Below are 13,342 nucleotides of genomic sequence, written 5' to 3'. Positions count from 1 at the left end.
GGAGTGGCAGATGGAGTTTATTTTAGATAAATGTGAAGTATTGCATTTTGGCAAGATAAATTAAGGCAAGACATACAAGTAGGGTTCTGTCGAAAGCTGTCAATCAAGGAGAACTCCATCGAAATTATCGAATTCTTACAGTTAGGAAACAGGCTTTTCGGCACATCGAGGCCACACCGAACCTCTAAACAGTATCCTACTGGACAAACCCATACCCTATCCCTCTTAGCCTGCATTTCCCATGGCGAATCCATCTCGTCTGCACATCCCTGGGTACTTTACGCAATTTAGGATGGCCGAACTACCCTTATCTGTATATCTTCATACTGTCGGAGGAAAACATAACATCCGGAGGAGACTCATACAGACACGGGGAGAATGTACAAACTCCACACAGGCAGTCATTCAAGGATGGAGTTAAACCCAGATCCCTGTGCTCTGAAACAGCAATGCTAGTCACTGAGTTACTGTGTCACCTTGTGGTGCAGGTTCTCCGTTCCTTGAAAGTGCCGTCACAGGTAGACAGTGTAGTGAAGAAGGCACTTGGTGATCTTCCCTTTATTGGTGCGTGCTTTGTGTCTAAACATTTTCACGACGTGTTGCATCTGTACAGGACATTGGTTTGGCCACTTTTGTAATACTGCCCTTAATTCTGGTCTCCCTGCTGTCGGAAAGATGTTGTCAAACCTGAAAGGGTGCAGAAGAGACTTAAAATAATGTTGCAGGTGTTGGGGGGGTTAGAGGTACAGGGAGAGTTTGAATAGGTTGGGGGTATTTTCAAGTGTTGAAGCTGAGTGGTGACCTGAAAGACGTTTTTAAAAGCATGAGGGGCATAGATAAGGCAAACAGTCAATGTCTTTTACCCAGGATAGGCGATTCCAAAATTAGAAGACAAAGGTTTAAGGTGAGAGGAGTATGATTCGAAAAGGAACATGAGGGACAACATTTTCACACAGGGACCGCTGTGTGTATGGATTGAACAGACAAAAGAGGTGGTGGAGGCAGGTACAGTTACACCATTTAAAAGGCATTTGGATGGATACATGCATGGGAAGTGTTTAGAGGGAGATGGGCCAAGTGCTGGCAAGGGGGACGAGATTTATTTAGGATATTTGATCAGTATGGGCGATCAGACCGAAAGGTATTTTTCCGTGCTGAACATCTCTAAAGCTCTATTGCCTCTTGAGTGTATAACACAGGAACAGGAGGAGGCTATTCAGCTTCTGAATTCTGTCAGTCAGCTTGTTTTTTCAATTATTGAGAGTAAAATACAAAAATACATCATTCAGATTTTGATGGTGTTTTACAGAAACAGGGGAAAGGCATTTAGTCAAGAGAAGCTGTAAGTAATGTGAAGAGGCCATTCAGTCCTTCACCTCCATTCCACAGGAGCAGCAGATGAGCACAGCGCTATTGGAGCCTCTTAGGCAGTAGCAGGAGGAGGACATCTACTTTCGCAAACCTTGGATCAGGAGGGAGTCACTCAGCTGCTCAAGATTGGGACACATAGCAGGACACAGTCATTCACCTGCTTGAGACTGGGGCACAAGGACAGGAGAGAGTCACTCAGAGCTCGAAACTGGGGCACAGGGAAATCTGGAGGTGAGTGAGGCCCCAGAATCCTGTTATGCAAGGACAGCAGAAGGTGACTCACTCCCTACCAGTATAGGACACTGGGAGAGAAGGGGAGTTTACTTGGAACAAACAGAAATATATGAATAGGTTGCATTAGTGGTCCATTCAATCCTGCCCCAACATTCACGCAGACCACGGCTGATCTGATGGTGATTCCCTCATTCCATTTTACGGAGACTCCGCTCTGTGCAGCGTCTGCTCCATTTGTTGGTCATGTTGTAGACTCAGATGCTGCAACAACAGTCACCATGACTCATCCAGAAGGATGGGTCTAACCGGATGAGTCAGGATTTGAGGGGTCCAATGACAAGAATGAAAACACAACATAAAGGTATTGTCAGATGTTTCGTACTCTCACATTCGCAACCAACTCACATAACCAGCCCATCCATTACATATTCAGGATGGAGCACTGCGTAGATCCGGCTAGTGTACGGAGCAATGTCCAGAGTGAAACTCTATGCAGCCCACACCAATGCTTGATCTATAATCCTGGACTAAATGTTCAGTGTGGGGAGCTGTCCACTCCGCACTGGTTCATTCATATACAAACACAGTCAGTTGCATTGTTCGGTAACACTGTATTAGATCACTGCCCAGTGTGGAGAAACATGTAACCAATGCTGGAAGTGACAGAATGTGCAGTTCCCATCCATTTCCAGCTCCATATCTGCACTCTACCTTGACAAGGGGTGCTGCGAATGTGAAAATCAATGTGAGGAAGAGATATAAATGGAAACAATTTAAATACCAATAGTTCTGATTAAGGCGCATATCACTCTAGTATTTAAAGTTGAAATAACTGAGATAATATCCAATGAGGTTTTGTGAATTGTACAAAGAATTAAGAGGGGGATGGTGATGGTTGCCCTATAAGCCTCCAAATAATCAATGGGAATTAGAGGAACAAATATTCAGGGAGACTGCCGAGACTTGCAGGAGCAATAGGGTTGTTATAATAGGTGATTTTAATTTTCCTAACATAGACTGGGACTTCCAGATAGTTAAGAACTTAGATGGAACGTAATTTGTTAAGTGTGTTCAGGAAAGCTTCCACAAGCAATATAGAGAGGTTCCTATTGGGGAAGGGACAAACTCGACCTACTGTTGGGAAATAAGGTCGGACAGGTGACGGAGGTAAAGTGGGCGAGCATTTTGGGAAGAGTGACTCCAGCTGTATTAGTTTTAAAATAGTAATGGTAGGGAGAAAATTGGTCCACATAATCAAGTTCTAAATTGGGCAAGGTGTATTTTGTTGGAATTAGACAGAGGATTGCAGGGGTTGATTGGAATAGTTTGTTTCGAGGTAAAACGATCCTGGGCAAATGGGAGGGCTTCAGAAGTGAGATAGCTCGAGTTCAAGGTCTATATGTTCCTGTGAGGATGAAGGGAAAGTGAGGCTGGAAGAGAGAACCCTGGATAACAAGAGATATTGAGGCTCTGACCAGAAAAAAATGAGACATGGCTCAGGTACAGGCAGCTGGGACCAATGGAATCCCTGGAGGTAAACAGGGGATACAGGAGTTTACTGAAGAAGGAAATCAGCAAGGCGAAAAGAGGGTAAAGATAGCCTTGGCTGAGCAGAGTAGTGTGAATCCAAATTCAGTATAGGAATGAAAAAGAACAACCAGAGAGAGAATACGACGCCTTACAATCCAATATAACCATGCATGTGTAAAACTTCAAGAGATGGGTGAGGTCCTGAATTCCCCTTCTGTGTTTATCATGAAGAAAGACATGAAGACCTGTGACCTTTGGGAGGTTAGTTGTGATATCTTGGTGCAGTCCATATCACAGTAGAGGTGCTGATGGACATATTAGAAATCATAAAGTCAGTTACATCTCTTGGTCCTGACCAAGAGCACTGGTCACCCTAGAGCACTGCAGGTGGCGAGAGAAGACAGTTCAGGGGCCAAGGACCCGGAAGACTGGGAGGTAACAAATGTGCCCTTATTCAAGAAGGGTTGCAAAGTAAAGCCTGGGAAATATAGACCAGTAAGCTTAACATCTGTTTTCGGTAAACCGCTTGAGAAGGTTCTGAGATATAACATATGCATGCATTTGGAAAGACAGAGTTTGACTTGGAGCAGTCACCATAGCTTTGTGTGTGCAGATCATGCCTTAGAACTTTTGTTAGAGTTTTTGTGGAAGTGACCAGAAAGGTTGACAAGGGCAGGGTGGTGGACACAGTCTATATGAATTTCAGTAAGGCCTTTGATAAGGTACCACATGGTAGGCCGCTCTGGAAGGTTAGAGCGCATGGACTCCAATATAAACTGGCAAATTGGTGACACAATTGTCTTGACGTTATGAAGCAAATGGCTATGGTGGAGGGATGCTTGTCGGACTGGAGGCCTGTGACTAGTGGAGTGCCTTAGTGGTCGGTCCTGGGTCCATTGCTGTTTGTTATCTATTTCAATGATTTGGACCAGAGTGCACAACGCAAGGTTAGTATGTTTGCAGATGACTCTCAATTAGGAGGCATCATTTACAGTGAGGAACGTTATCAGAAATTGCAGCAGTACCTTTGTCAGCTGAGGAAGTGGGCTCAGAAATAGCAATTTGAGTTTAATACAGATAAGTATGATGTCTTGAATTTTGGAAAGTCAAATCCAGGTAGGAGTTAAATGATGAGTGAGAGAGCCTGAAGGAGTGTAGTGGAACAAAAGGATGTTAGAGATCAGGTGCACGGTAGTCTGAAATTTGAGTCACAGATACACAGGACAGTGAAGAAGGTTGTTAGCACACTGGTCTTCATCAACACATTGAATATTGAAGTTGGGTCGTGATGTTGCAGTTGCACAGGATGTTGGTAAGGCTGCAGTTGGAGTATTGTGTTCAGTTTTGTTCATCTTGCTCTAGAAAGGATATTGTTGAACAATAAAGAGTGTAGAACAAATTTACAACGATGTTTCCTGGGCTAAAGGCTCTAAGTTATAGGCAGAGGTTGGAGAGGTTAGAACTTATTTCTTTTCAGCGTAGGAAACTGAGAGGGTTCTTAGAGAAGTGTAGCTCTTATAAAATCATGAGAGGTGTGCATGGGGTGAATACTTCAATTTTTTTCCCTAAGGTTGGGGAATCGAGGACGAGAGGATATCCATTAATGTTTGGAAAGGAAAAAAAAGTATATAAAAAGGAACCTGAGGGGCAACTTTTTTACACGAAGTGTGGTACGCATATGGACTGAGCTGCCAGTGGAAGTGATTGAGGTAGGTACAATAAAAACATTGAAAAGGCATTAGGACAAATACACAGATAGAAAAGGATTAGAGGGATACATAGCAAGGGCAGGGAAATGGGGTGAGTATGGATGGACATTTTGGTTGGTATGGACCAGCTAGGCCAAATAGCCAGTCATACTGGCAGTCTCGTCCAGTACGACTGTAAATGAGTGGAGACAGAATGGGGGAGACTGAGATAAAATGTCATGGAAGGATATGTTCACGGGTTTCAGAAGGCTGAAATGAAGACATTTCGATAGTATCATGCAACAGGGGTCAGTATTATGAAGAATGATGAGTGAATGGGATATTGTTGTCAGTTCAGGCGATGGAGAGTTTTGGATGAGCGTTTGTTCTGCAGCTTTGTAACTGGGAGTGAGGACAGCAGAGTCTTCGCCTCACTGGGCTGAATTTAACAAAAAACTGTCGCAGTGACATTTTCATTAAGTGTGACAGAGGGGTTGTCTGCATGAGGCTGAACTAGTTTCCTGGTGCTATCTTACCAAACTCATCTCATTAACTACCCACCCCACTCCATTGTGTCCCTCTCATACAATGCCAGCCCGATTCTCCCACCCATCATGACTGGAGGTACTCAAAATCGCCCGGATGCCCCCGGATATTCCATGACCCCTGACACTGGGGCCACCTTTAAAAGGCCAAGGGACACACGGTTGAGCTTTTTCAGTTTGGAGCTGCCCAGCAGAGTTTACCCTGAGCATGGCAGCGAAGGTGAAATTACATCACGGTTTGACGACAGGGACACGGAGGTCCTGGTGGATGGGCTAGTACAAAAGGGGACGATTCTCTTCCCAGAGGGATCACACACCAGACCCACGGAGCCTGGTCTGAGCTCACCACCCAGCTCAGTGTAGTGTCTGTGGTCTGAGAAAATGTCCAGCAAAACAGGACAAGCTTCAATAGCCTTCCGCACTCTGTTAGGATAAGGGTCACCATATTCTCTCTACTCCCTCACACTCACTGTATGTCTGTTATAGCACCAGTTCCCGAACAAGGCTCATGCTCTACCACTCTCACGACTGCATACAGCACCTTCCCTCTCTTTCTGTCTTGCATCTCTAATGCCCCCCACACAGTTATAGAATATTCTGGAGAATGCCAATTAAGGGATTTTCCAGATCATGTTCCAACTTATTCCCAGTTTCAGTAAAGCGGCAGTGCCCCAGTGTGTGACATGTAAGAGGATGGAGTAGAGATGCACGTTTTTCAAATCACACGGAATTAAAATCCATCATGAGGCCATTCAGTACTTCAAACATGCTCCAACATTCAATACGTTTGGAGGTGATCTGATGTTTTTCTCAGCTCCACGTTACAGGAACTTTCAGTCATTCAACCCCCAGGTTCCTGTTAGCGAGCAGACGATTCTCAGAAACTTATTACCCCGTGTTTCTTCTAGCATGTGTTCAGTAGGCATTTCCCATGGGGACGGACTATCCTAACAGTATATTTCATCTGATTTATAAATTCATACAACAGTCATCATGCTTTCCACAGACCAATCAAAAACATGCACTTCTGTTATGGTTATCGATATCCCGTCACAATTAGTCATTCTGGTTATTTCACATGTCTCACCTTATTGTATTCAGCCAAAGAAAGCTTCCAAACACTTGTCTCAATGTAAAATACAATTTCAAGCAGAGAACGTTTTTATCCTCAGCCGTTACCATGACGATTATCTCAAATATACCTTTTTTCTTGTCATGAATGTTTCTCTTGCCCTTTGTCTGTTACTGATTCTGTGTAATAGTTACACAGTCACCCACTCAGTTGGCTGGATGGTTGGTTTGTGATGCAGAGGGAGGTCACCAGCACAGGTTCAATTCCCCACACTGACTGAGGTTACCATGAAGGGGATGCTCTCTCAACCTCACCCCATCACCCAAGGTGCGCTGACATTCAGCGTAAACCACCATGAGTGGTGTCTCTAATGAGAGTTCTTTGGGACTCTGTTCTATTAATGTTAGCATTTTAATATTTTTCGAAATTTTTTGACTGAAAAATAGATTGTTATTATTATATTAAAACAATAACAAAACAACTCAAATAACTGAACAATATTTCACCCATGTGCATGTACATACAAAATAAGTTAAAGTCTATAAACGGACAGAAGAAAAACAAAAATAACCAAAAAAAATAAATAAATAATACAGCTCAGAATAATAGAAAGCAATAGCTCTTGTTCTTCGAGACCATTAACTGATACAAATTCATATGTTCACAATTCTTCATATTAGAATCATTAGACAATATCGTCATTGCTATATAAAAGCCATTTTTAGAGTGGCAGATAAGCCTAATCGTGATAATCCAAAGAAGGTTGCTATATCTTATATAAATCTCTGCTTTCTGGCGCACCATACAGGTGAAAACGTCCAAAGGAATATTCTCCATGATGAGCTTACGACGAGCCAACAGACCTGGGGCGTTGGGGGGAGGCGGGGGTGTTTCAGACATCAGACACAACACAATACTTTTCCTAGCACAGGAAGTGTGGGGGAGATACTAAGCGAGTATTTTGCATCAGTATTTACTGTGGAAAAGGATACGGAAGATATCACATGTAGGGAAAAAAATGGTGACACCTTGCAAAATGTCCATATGACAGAGGAGGAAGTGCTGGGTGTCTTAAAACGGTTAAAGGTGGATAAATCGCCAGGACCTGATTAGGTGTACCCTAAAACTTTGTGGGAAGCTAGTGAAGTGTTTGCTGGGCCTCTTGCTGAGATTGTTGTAATATGGATAGTCACTGGTGATGTGCCAGAAGACTGGAGGTGGCTAACTTGGTGCCACTGTTTAAGAAGGGTGGTAAGGAGAAGCCAGGGAACTATAGACCAATGAGCCTGACGTTGGTGGTGGTCAAGCTGTTGGAGGGAATCCTGAGGGACAGGATGTGCATGTGTTTGGAAAGGCATGGGTAGTCAACATGGCTTTGTGCGTGGGCAATCATGTCTCACAAACATGATTGAGTTTTTTGAGGAAGTATCAAAGAGGATTGATGAGGGCAGAGGGATAGATGTGATCCATATGGACTACAGTACGGGTTTCCACAAGGTTCCCCTTGGGACACTGATTAGCAAGGTTAGGTCTCATGGAATACAGGGAGAACTAGCCATTTGCATACAGAACTGTGTCAAAGGTAGAAGACAGAGGGCGGTGGTGGACGGTTGTTTTTTTAGACTGGAGGCCTCTGACCAGTGCAGTGCCACAAGGATCGGTGCTGGATTCACTACTTTTTGTCATTGTCATAAATGACTTGGATGCGAGCATATGAGATACAGTTAGTAAGTTTGCAGATGTCACCAAAATTGGAGGTACAGTGAACAGCGAAGAGGTCACCTCAGATGACAACAGGATCTTGACAAGATGGGCCAATGGGCTGAGAAGTGGCAGATGGAGTTTAATTCAGATAAAGGCGAGGTGCTGCATTTTGGGAAAGCAAATCATTGCAGGACTTATACACTTAATGGTAAGGCCCCAGGGAGTTTTGATGAAGAAAGAGACCTTAGAGTGTTCATAGCTCCTTGAAAGTGGAGTCGCAAGTAGATACGATAGTGAAGAAGGCGTTTGGTATGCTTTCCTTTATTGGTCAGAGTATTGAGTATAGGAGTTGGGATGTCATATTGCAGCTGTACAGGATATTGGTTAGGCCAGTGTTGGAATAGTGCGTGCAATTCTGTTCTCCTTCCTATCGGAAAAATGTTGAGAAACTTGAAAGGGTTCAGAAAAGATTTATAAGGATTGGAGGATTTGAACTATAGAGAGAGGCTCAATAGGCTGAGGCTGTTTTCGCTGGAGCTTCGGATGCTGAGGGATGACATTCTAGAGGTTTTCAAAAGTATAAGGGGCATGGATAGAGTATATAGGGAAAGTCTTTTCCCTGGGGTCAGGGAGTCCAGAACTGGAGGGCATAATTTTAAGGTGAGAGGAGTAAGATATAAAAGAGACCGACAGGGTAACTATTTCACACAGAGGTTGGTGCGTGTATGTAATGAGCTTCTGGATTAGTGGTGCTGGAAGAGCACAGCAGTTCAGGCAGCATCCAAGTAGCTTCGAAATCGACATTTCGGGCAAAAGCCCTTCATCAGGAATAAATTATTCCTGATGAAGGGCTTTTGCCCGAAATGTCCATTTCGAAGCTACTTGGATGCTATCTGAACTGCTGTCCTCTTCCAGCACCACTAATCCAGAATCTGGTTTCAAGCATCTGCAGTCATTGTTTTTACCTATGTAATGAGCTGCCATGTGAAGTGGGGGATTCTGGTACAAGTGCAACATTTAAGAGGCATTTGGATGAGTATCTTGAATAGGAAAGGTTTGGAGGGTTATGGGCCGGGTGCTGGCAGGCGGGACGAGATTGTATTGGGATATGTGGTCGGCGTGGACGGGTTGGACCGAAGGGTCTGTTTCCATGCTGTACATCTCTATGACTTATATTAATCTCTGTTTTTTGGTGCACCATACTGGTGAGAAAGTCCAAAGGGATATTCTCCATGATGAGCTTACAAAGACCCAACACATCCTGGGAGTTTCAGACATCCAACACAACAGAATATTATTTCGTAGCACAGAAAGTAAGGATATATTTTTTCCCATGTGCATCTGCGTAAGACACTCTGGGCAGGCGCAGGAAAGAGAAACGGTGACTATCTCCAATTCGGTCCCCCAAGACCCACTCTACCACACCGAACACAGTGATCCAATATATCCAAAGCCTGCAGCAGGACCACATGCAATTAGTCAGAGTGCCTGTAGTTATTCTGTATTTAGGACATGCTGAAGATAATCCCACATTGAATTTTGAGAGAAAGTCTGGTGTTAGATAGAACCTATGAAGAATTTGTAACTGCATGGAATAGATCCTATTACATATCAAAATCCTTCGAGCATATTCACAAATATCCTCCCATGTCTCTGAAGGGATCTAAACCCCCCAACTCTCTCGCACAGACGTCACAAAGCTGCACAGTCTTGTCTGAGGGGACACTCTCCAACTAATGACAAAGGGTACTGACAGAGAGTGTATTCTTAGCAGTAAGCACCCGCTTCTCTGTATCAGATCTATAATAATCTGTTAAAAGTGTTTGTTTTTAAAATCAAATCTCTAATCTGGAAAAAACAGAAGAAATCTCTACTAAGTAGTTCATACTTACGAGTTATTTGATCAAATGATATCATTGTTTCTCCCTCAAGTAACACGTGGTGGCTCAGTGGTTTGCACTGCTTACTCAGCGCACCAGGGTCACGGGTTTGGTTCCAGCCTTGGGTGACTGGCTGTGTGGAGTTAGTATGTTCTCAACTGTGACTGCGTAGGTTTCCTCCTACGGTCACAAAGATGTGCAGGTTAGATGAATTGTCCAATGCTAAATCACTCAAAGTGTTCAAGGATCTGTAAGTTCAGACATTCGTCAGGATAAATATAGGATGGTAGGGGAATGGTCTGGGTGGGTTACTCTTCAGAGGTTCGAAGTGGACTTGCTGGGCCCAAGGGCTTGTATCCACACTGTAGGGATTCTACTAATTCTAAATCACCCAAGCAAGGTACCCCCCCGGCTGCCTATAGATTAAACCTGGAATCCATTATCCCCGGTTGACAACGTGGTATAGCAATTAAAGGGGTATGAAACATGGTTTTGGCTGTATTGCCCTCGATCTGACGCATTGTTCTTCAAGTTTTAACAGTATTGATAATCATTCGTTTTTGACAAAACTCCATAAATGTTGTCATTTTATTCAAAGTTTGGGAGAAGATTTGTCGCTCGGGTGCTCGTTGTTGTGGTTCTGTTCGCGGAGCTGGGAATTTGTCTTGCAAACGTTTCGTCCCCTGTCTAGGTGACATCTTCAGTGCTTTGGAGCCTCCTGTGAAGCGCTTCTGTGCTGTTTCCTCCGGCATTTATAGTGGCCTGTCTGTGCCACTTCCAGTGGTCAGTTCCAACTTTCTGCTGTAGTGGCCAGTATATTAGGTCCAGGTCGAAGTGTTTGTTGCAAAAGTTAGAACAAACAGTCATACCGCAAATTCAACCCAAACTCTGGGTCAGATATATTGATGACACCTTTGTAATTATTAAAAACACAGAAATAGAGAACACACACCAGATCATCAACGCCACACTCACAGGAATCCGAATCACTAGAGAGGAAGAAAAGGACAACCAACTCCCATTCCTAGACGTGATGGTACAGAGAACACTGAATGGAGAATTCACCACAAAGGTATACAGGAAAGCCACACACACAGACCAAGTCCTAAACTACGAAAGCAACCACCCCAACACACACAAACGAAGTTGCATCAAGACACTATTCAAAAGGGCCACAACACACTGCAGCACACCAGAACTGCAAAAAGAGGAAGAGGAACACCTATACAAGGTATTCGCCAAAAACGGATACCCTCGCAATTTTATCAACAGATGCCTAAGGGAAAGACAATGGAACGAGGATATGCCGCAACCCAAAGGACAAGCCACACTACCATACATCAGGAGCATTTCAGAACTGACAGCCAGACTGCTGCGACCACTAGGACTAATAACAGCACACAAACCAACAGCCACGCTCAGACAATAACTCACCAGAACGAAGGACCCGATACGCAACATGAGCAAAACTAATGTAGTGTACAAAATCCCATGCAAGGACTGCACAAAGCACGACATAGGACAAACAGGAAGACAGTTAACGATCCGTATCCATGAACACCAACTAGCCATGAAACAACACGACCAGCTATCCTCGGTAGCCACACACACAGATGACAAGCAACATGAATTCGACTGGGACAACACTACCATTATAGGGCAAGCCAACCAGAGAACAGCCAGGGAATTCCTAGAGGCATGGCACACATCCACAGACTCTATCAACAAACACATCGACCTGGACCCAATATACTGGCCACTACAGCGGACTGCTGGAACTGACAACCGGAAGCGGCAGAGACAGGCCACTATAAATGCTGGAGGAAACATCACAGAAGAGCTTCACAGGAGGCTCCCAAGCAATGAGGATGTCCCCTAGAAAGGGGGCAAAACGTTTGCAAGACAAATTCCCAGCTCGGCGAACAGTTGTCATTTTATCTAAGAACAACAGACTAATAAGGGTTCACTTTGTCTGAGAGGGCTCAATGTCTAGCCCTATTGACGCCGAGGCCTCTGCGGCCCAGGCACGAACATAGGATGATTAAAAAAGCTGAATTGATAGCTTTTAATCGGGGAGATCTACCCCCACAATCTGTGGGGTAGTTGCAATTTTGTTAGCTTGATAAGGAATCGCTTATGGTTACAAATAAAAGAGCTAAACCAGCCATTAAGTATGCTAAATATCTGTCTGGGAAACATCAAATAAAACATTCACACGGGGTATAGGAAATGAGGAAAGACATTCGTTTTAATAACAGCTATCTGACCTAGCCAGGATATTTGAAATGCCTCCCATCTTTGAAGATCTTGTTTAATTTTGTCAAACAAATGGACATAGTTCACGTTAAATAAATGATCAAAGACAGATGTAATGAATATACTGAAATAGGGAAACCACCCCCGTGACCATTTAAACGGAAACCAGGATTTGCTCTCAGTATCAGGTATTTCCCTAAGATCTCCCACAGGCATGGCCTCCAAATTTGTAAAATTAATCTTATCACCCAGAAAGGCAACAAGCGAATTAATGCATTGCATCACATGAACAACCGAAATTACGGGATTTGATAAAAAACATAAGACCCTCATCTGCATACAATGTAATCTTACGTGACTTCTATCCCACGTCTGGGTCAGACATGTTGCCATCCCTACCGATGGACTCCGCCAGTGGCTCAATCCCCAACGTAAACAACAATGGTGAAAGGTGTCATCCTTGTCGGCTGCCTGGAGAAATATTAATATTACTGGTTGGCCACACCATTAGTGAGAACCGCAGCCAGAAGATCGCGGTAAAGGACCCTCACCCACTTGATAAAAACTTTGCGTCGACCAAACCATTCTAATGTACAGAAGAGATCAGGCCACTCAACCCAATCAAGTGCCTTCTCTCATCTTAAGAGATCAGTAATCACTGGACAGATTGTTGTTGACACTCTTGGATTATATTGAGTAAACTCTTCACATTGTAGGAAGATCTGCAGCCCTTGAGAAAGCCTGTTTGGTCCTCTTTGGTAACGGAAGGCAGCAAGGTTTCCACCTTAATGTACGGATCTCAGACAGGATTTTGAGACCAACATTTAAAAGTGAGATTGGCGTATAAGAAGCACAATCCTCCAGGGTCTTCCTTTCTTCATCATCGGAGAGATATGAGCCTCTATAAAGGATGTAGGGAGGGGTTTGTGACTGTATGAGTGACAGAAGACGTTATACATCAGCCCTGACAATAGGTTTATAAATTATTTACAAAATTCACTGGGAAATCCGTCAGGAAGGTACGCCTTTACATTATGAAGCTGCTTCACACCCTCCTGTGCT

The sequence above is a fragment of the Chiloscyllium punctatum genome, chromosome 33 (genome assembly GCF_047496795.1).
Source record: "Chiloscyllium punctatum isolate Juve2018m chromosome 33, sChiPun1.3, whole genome shotgun sequence".
Classification (NCBI taxonomy): domain Eukaryota; kingdom Metazoa; phylum Chordata; class Chondrichthyes; order Orectolobiformes; family Hemiscylliidae; genus Chiloscyllium; species Chiloscyllium punctatum.
This window is presented reverse-complemented; position numbering follows the sequence as displayed.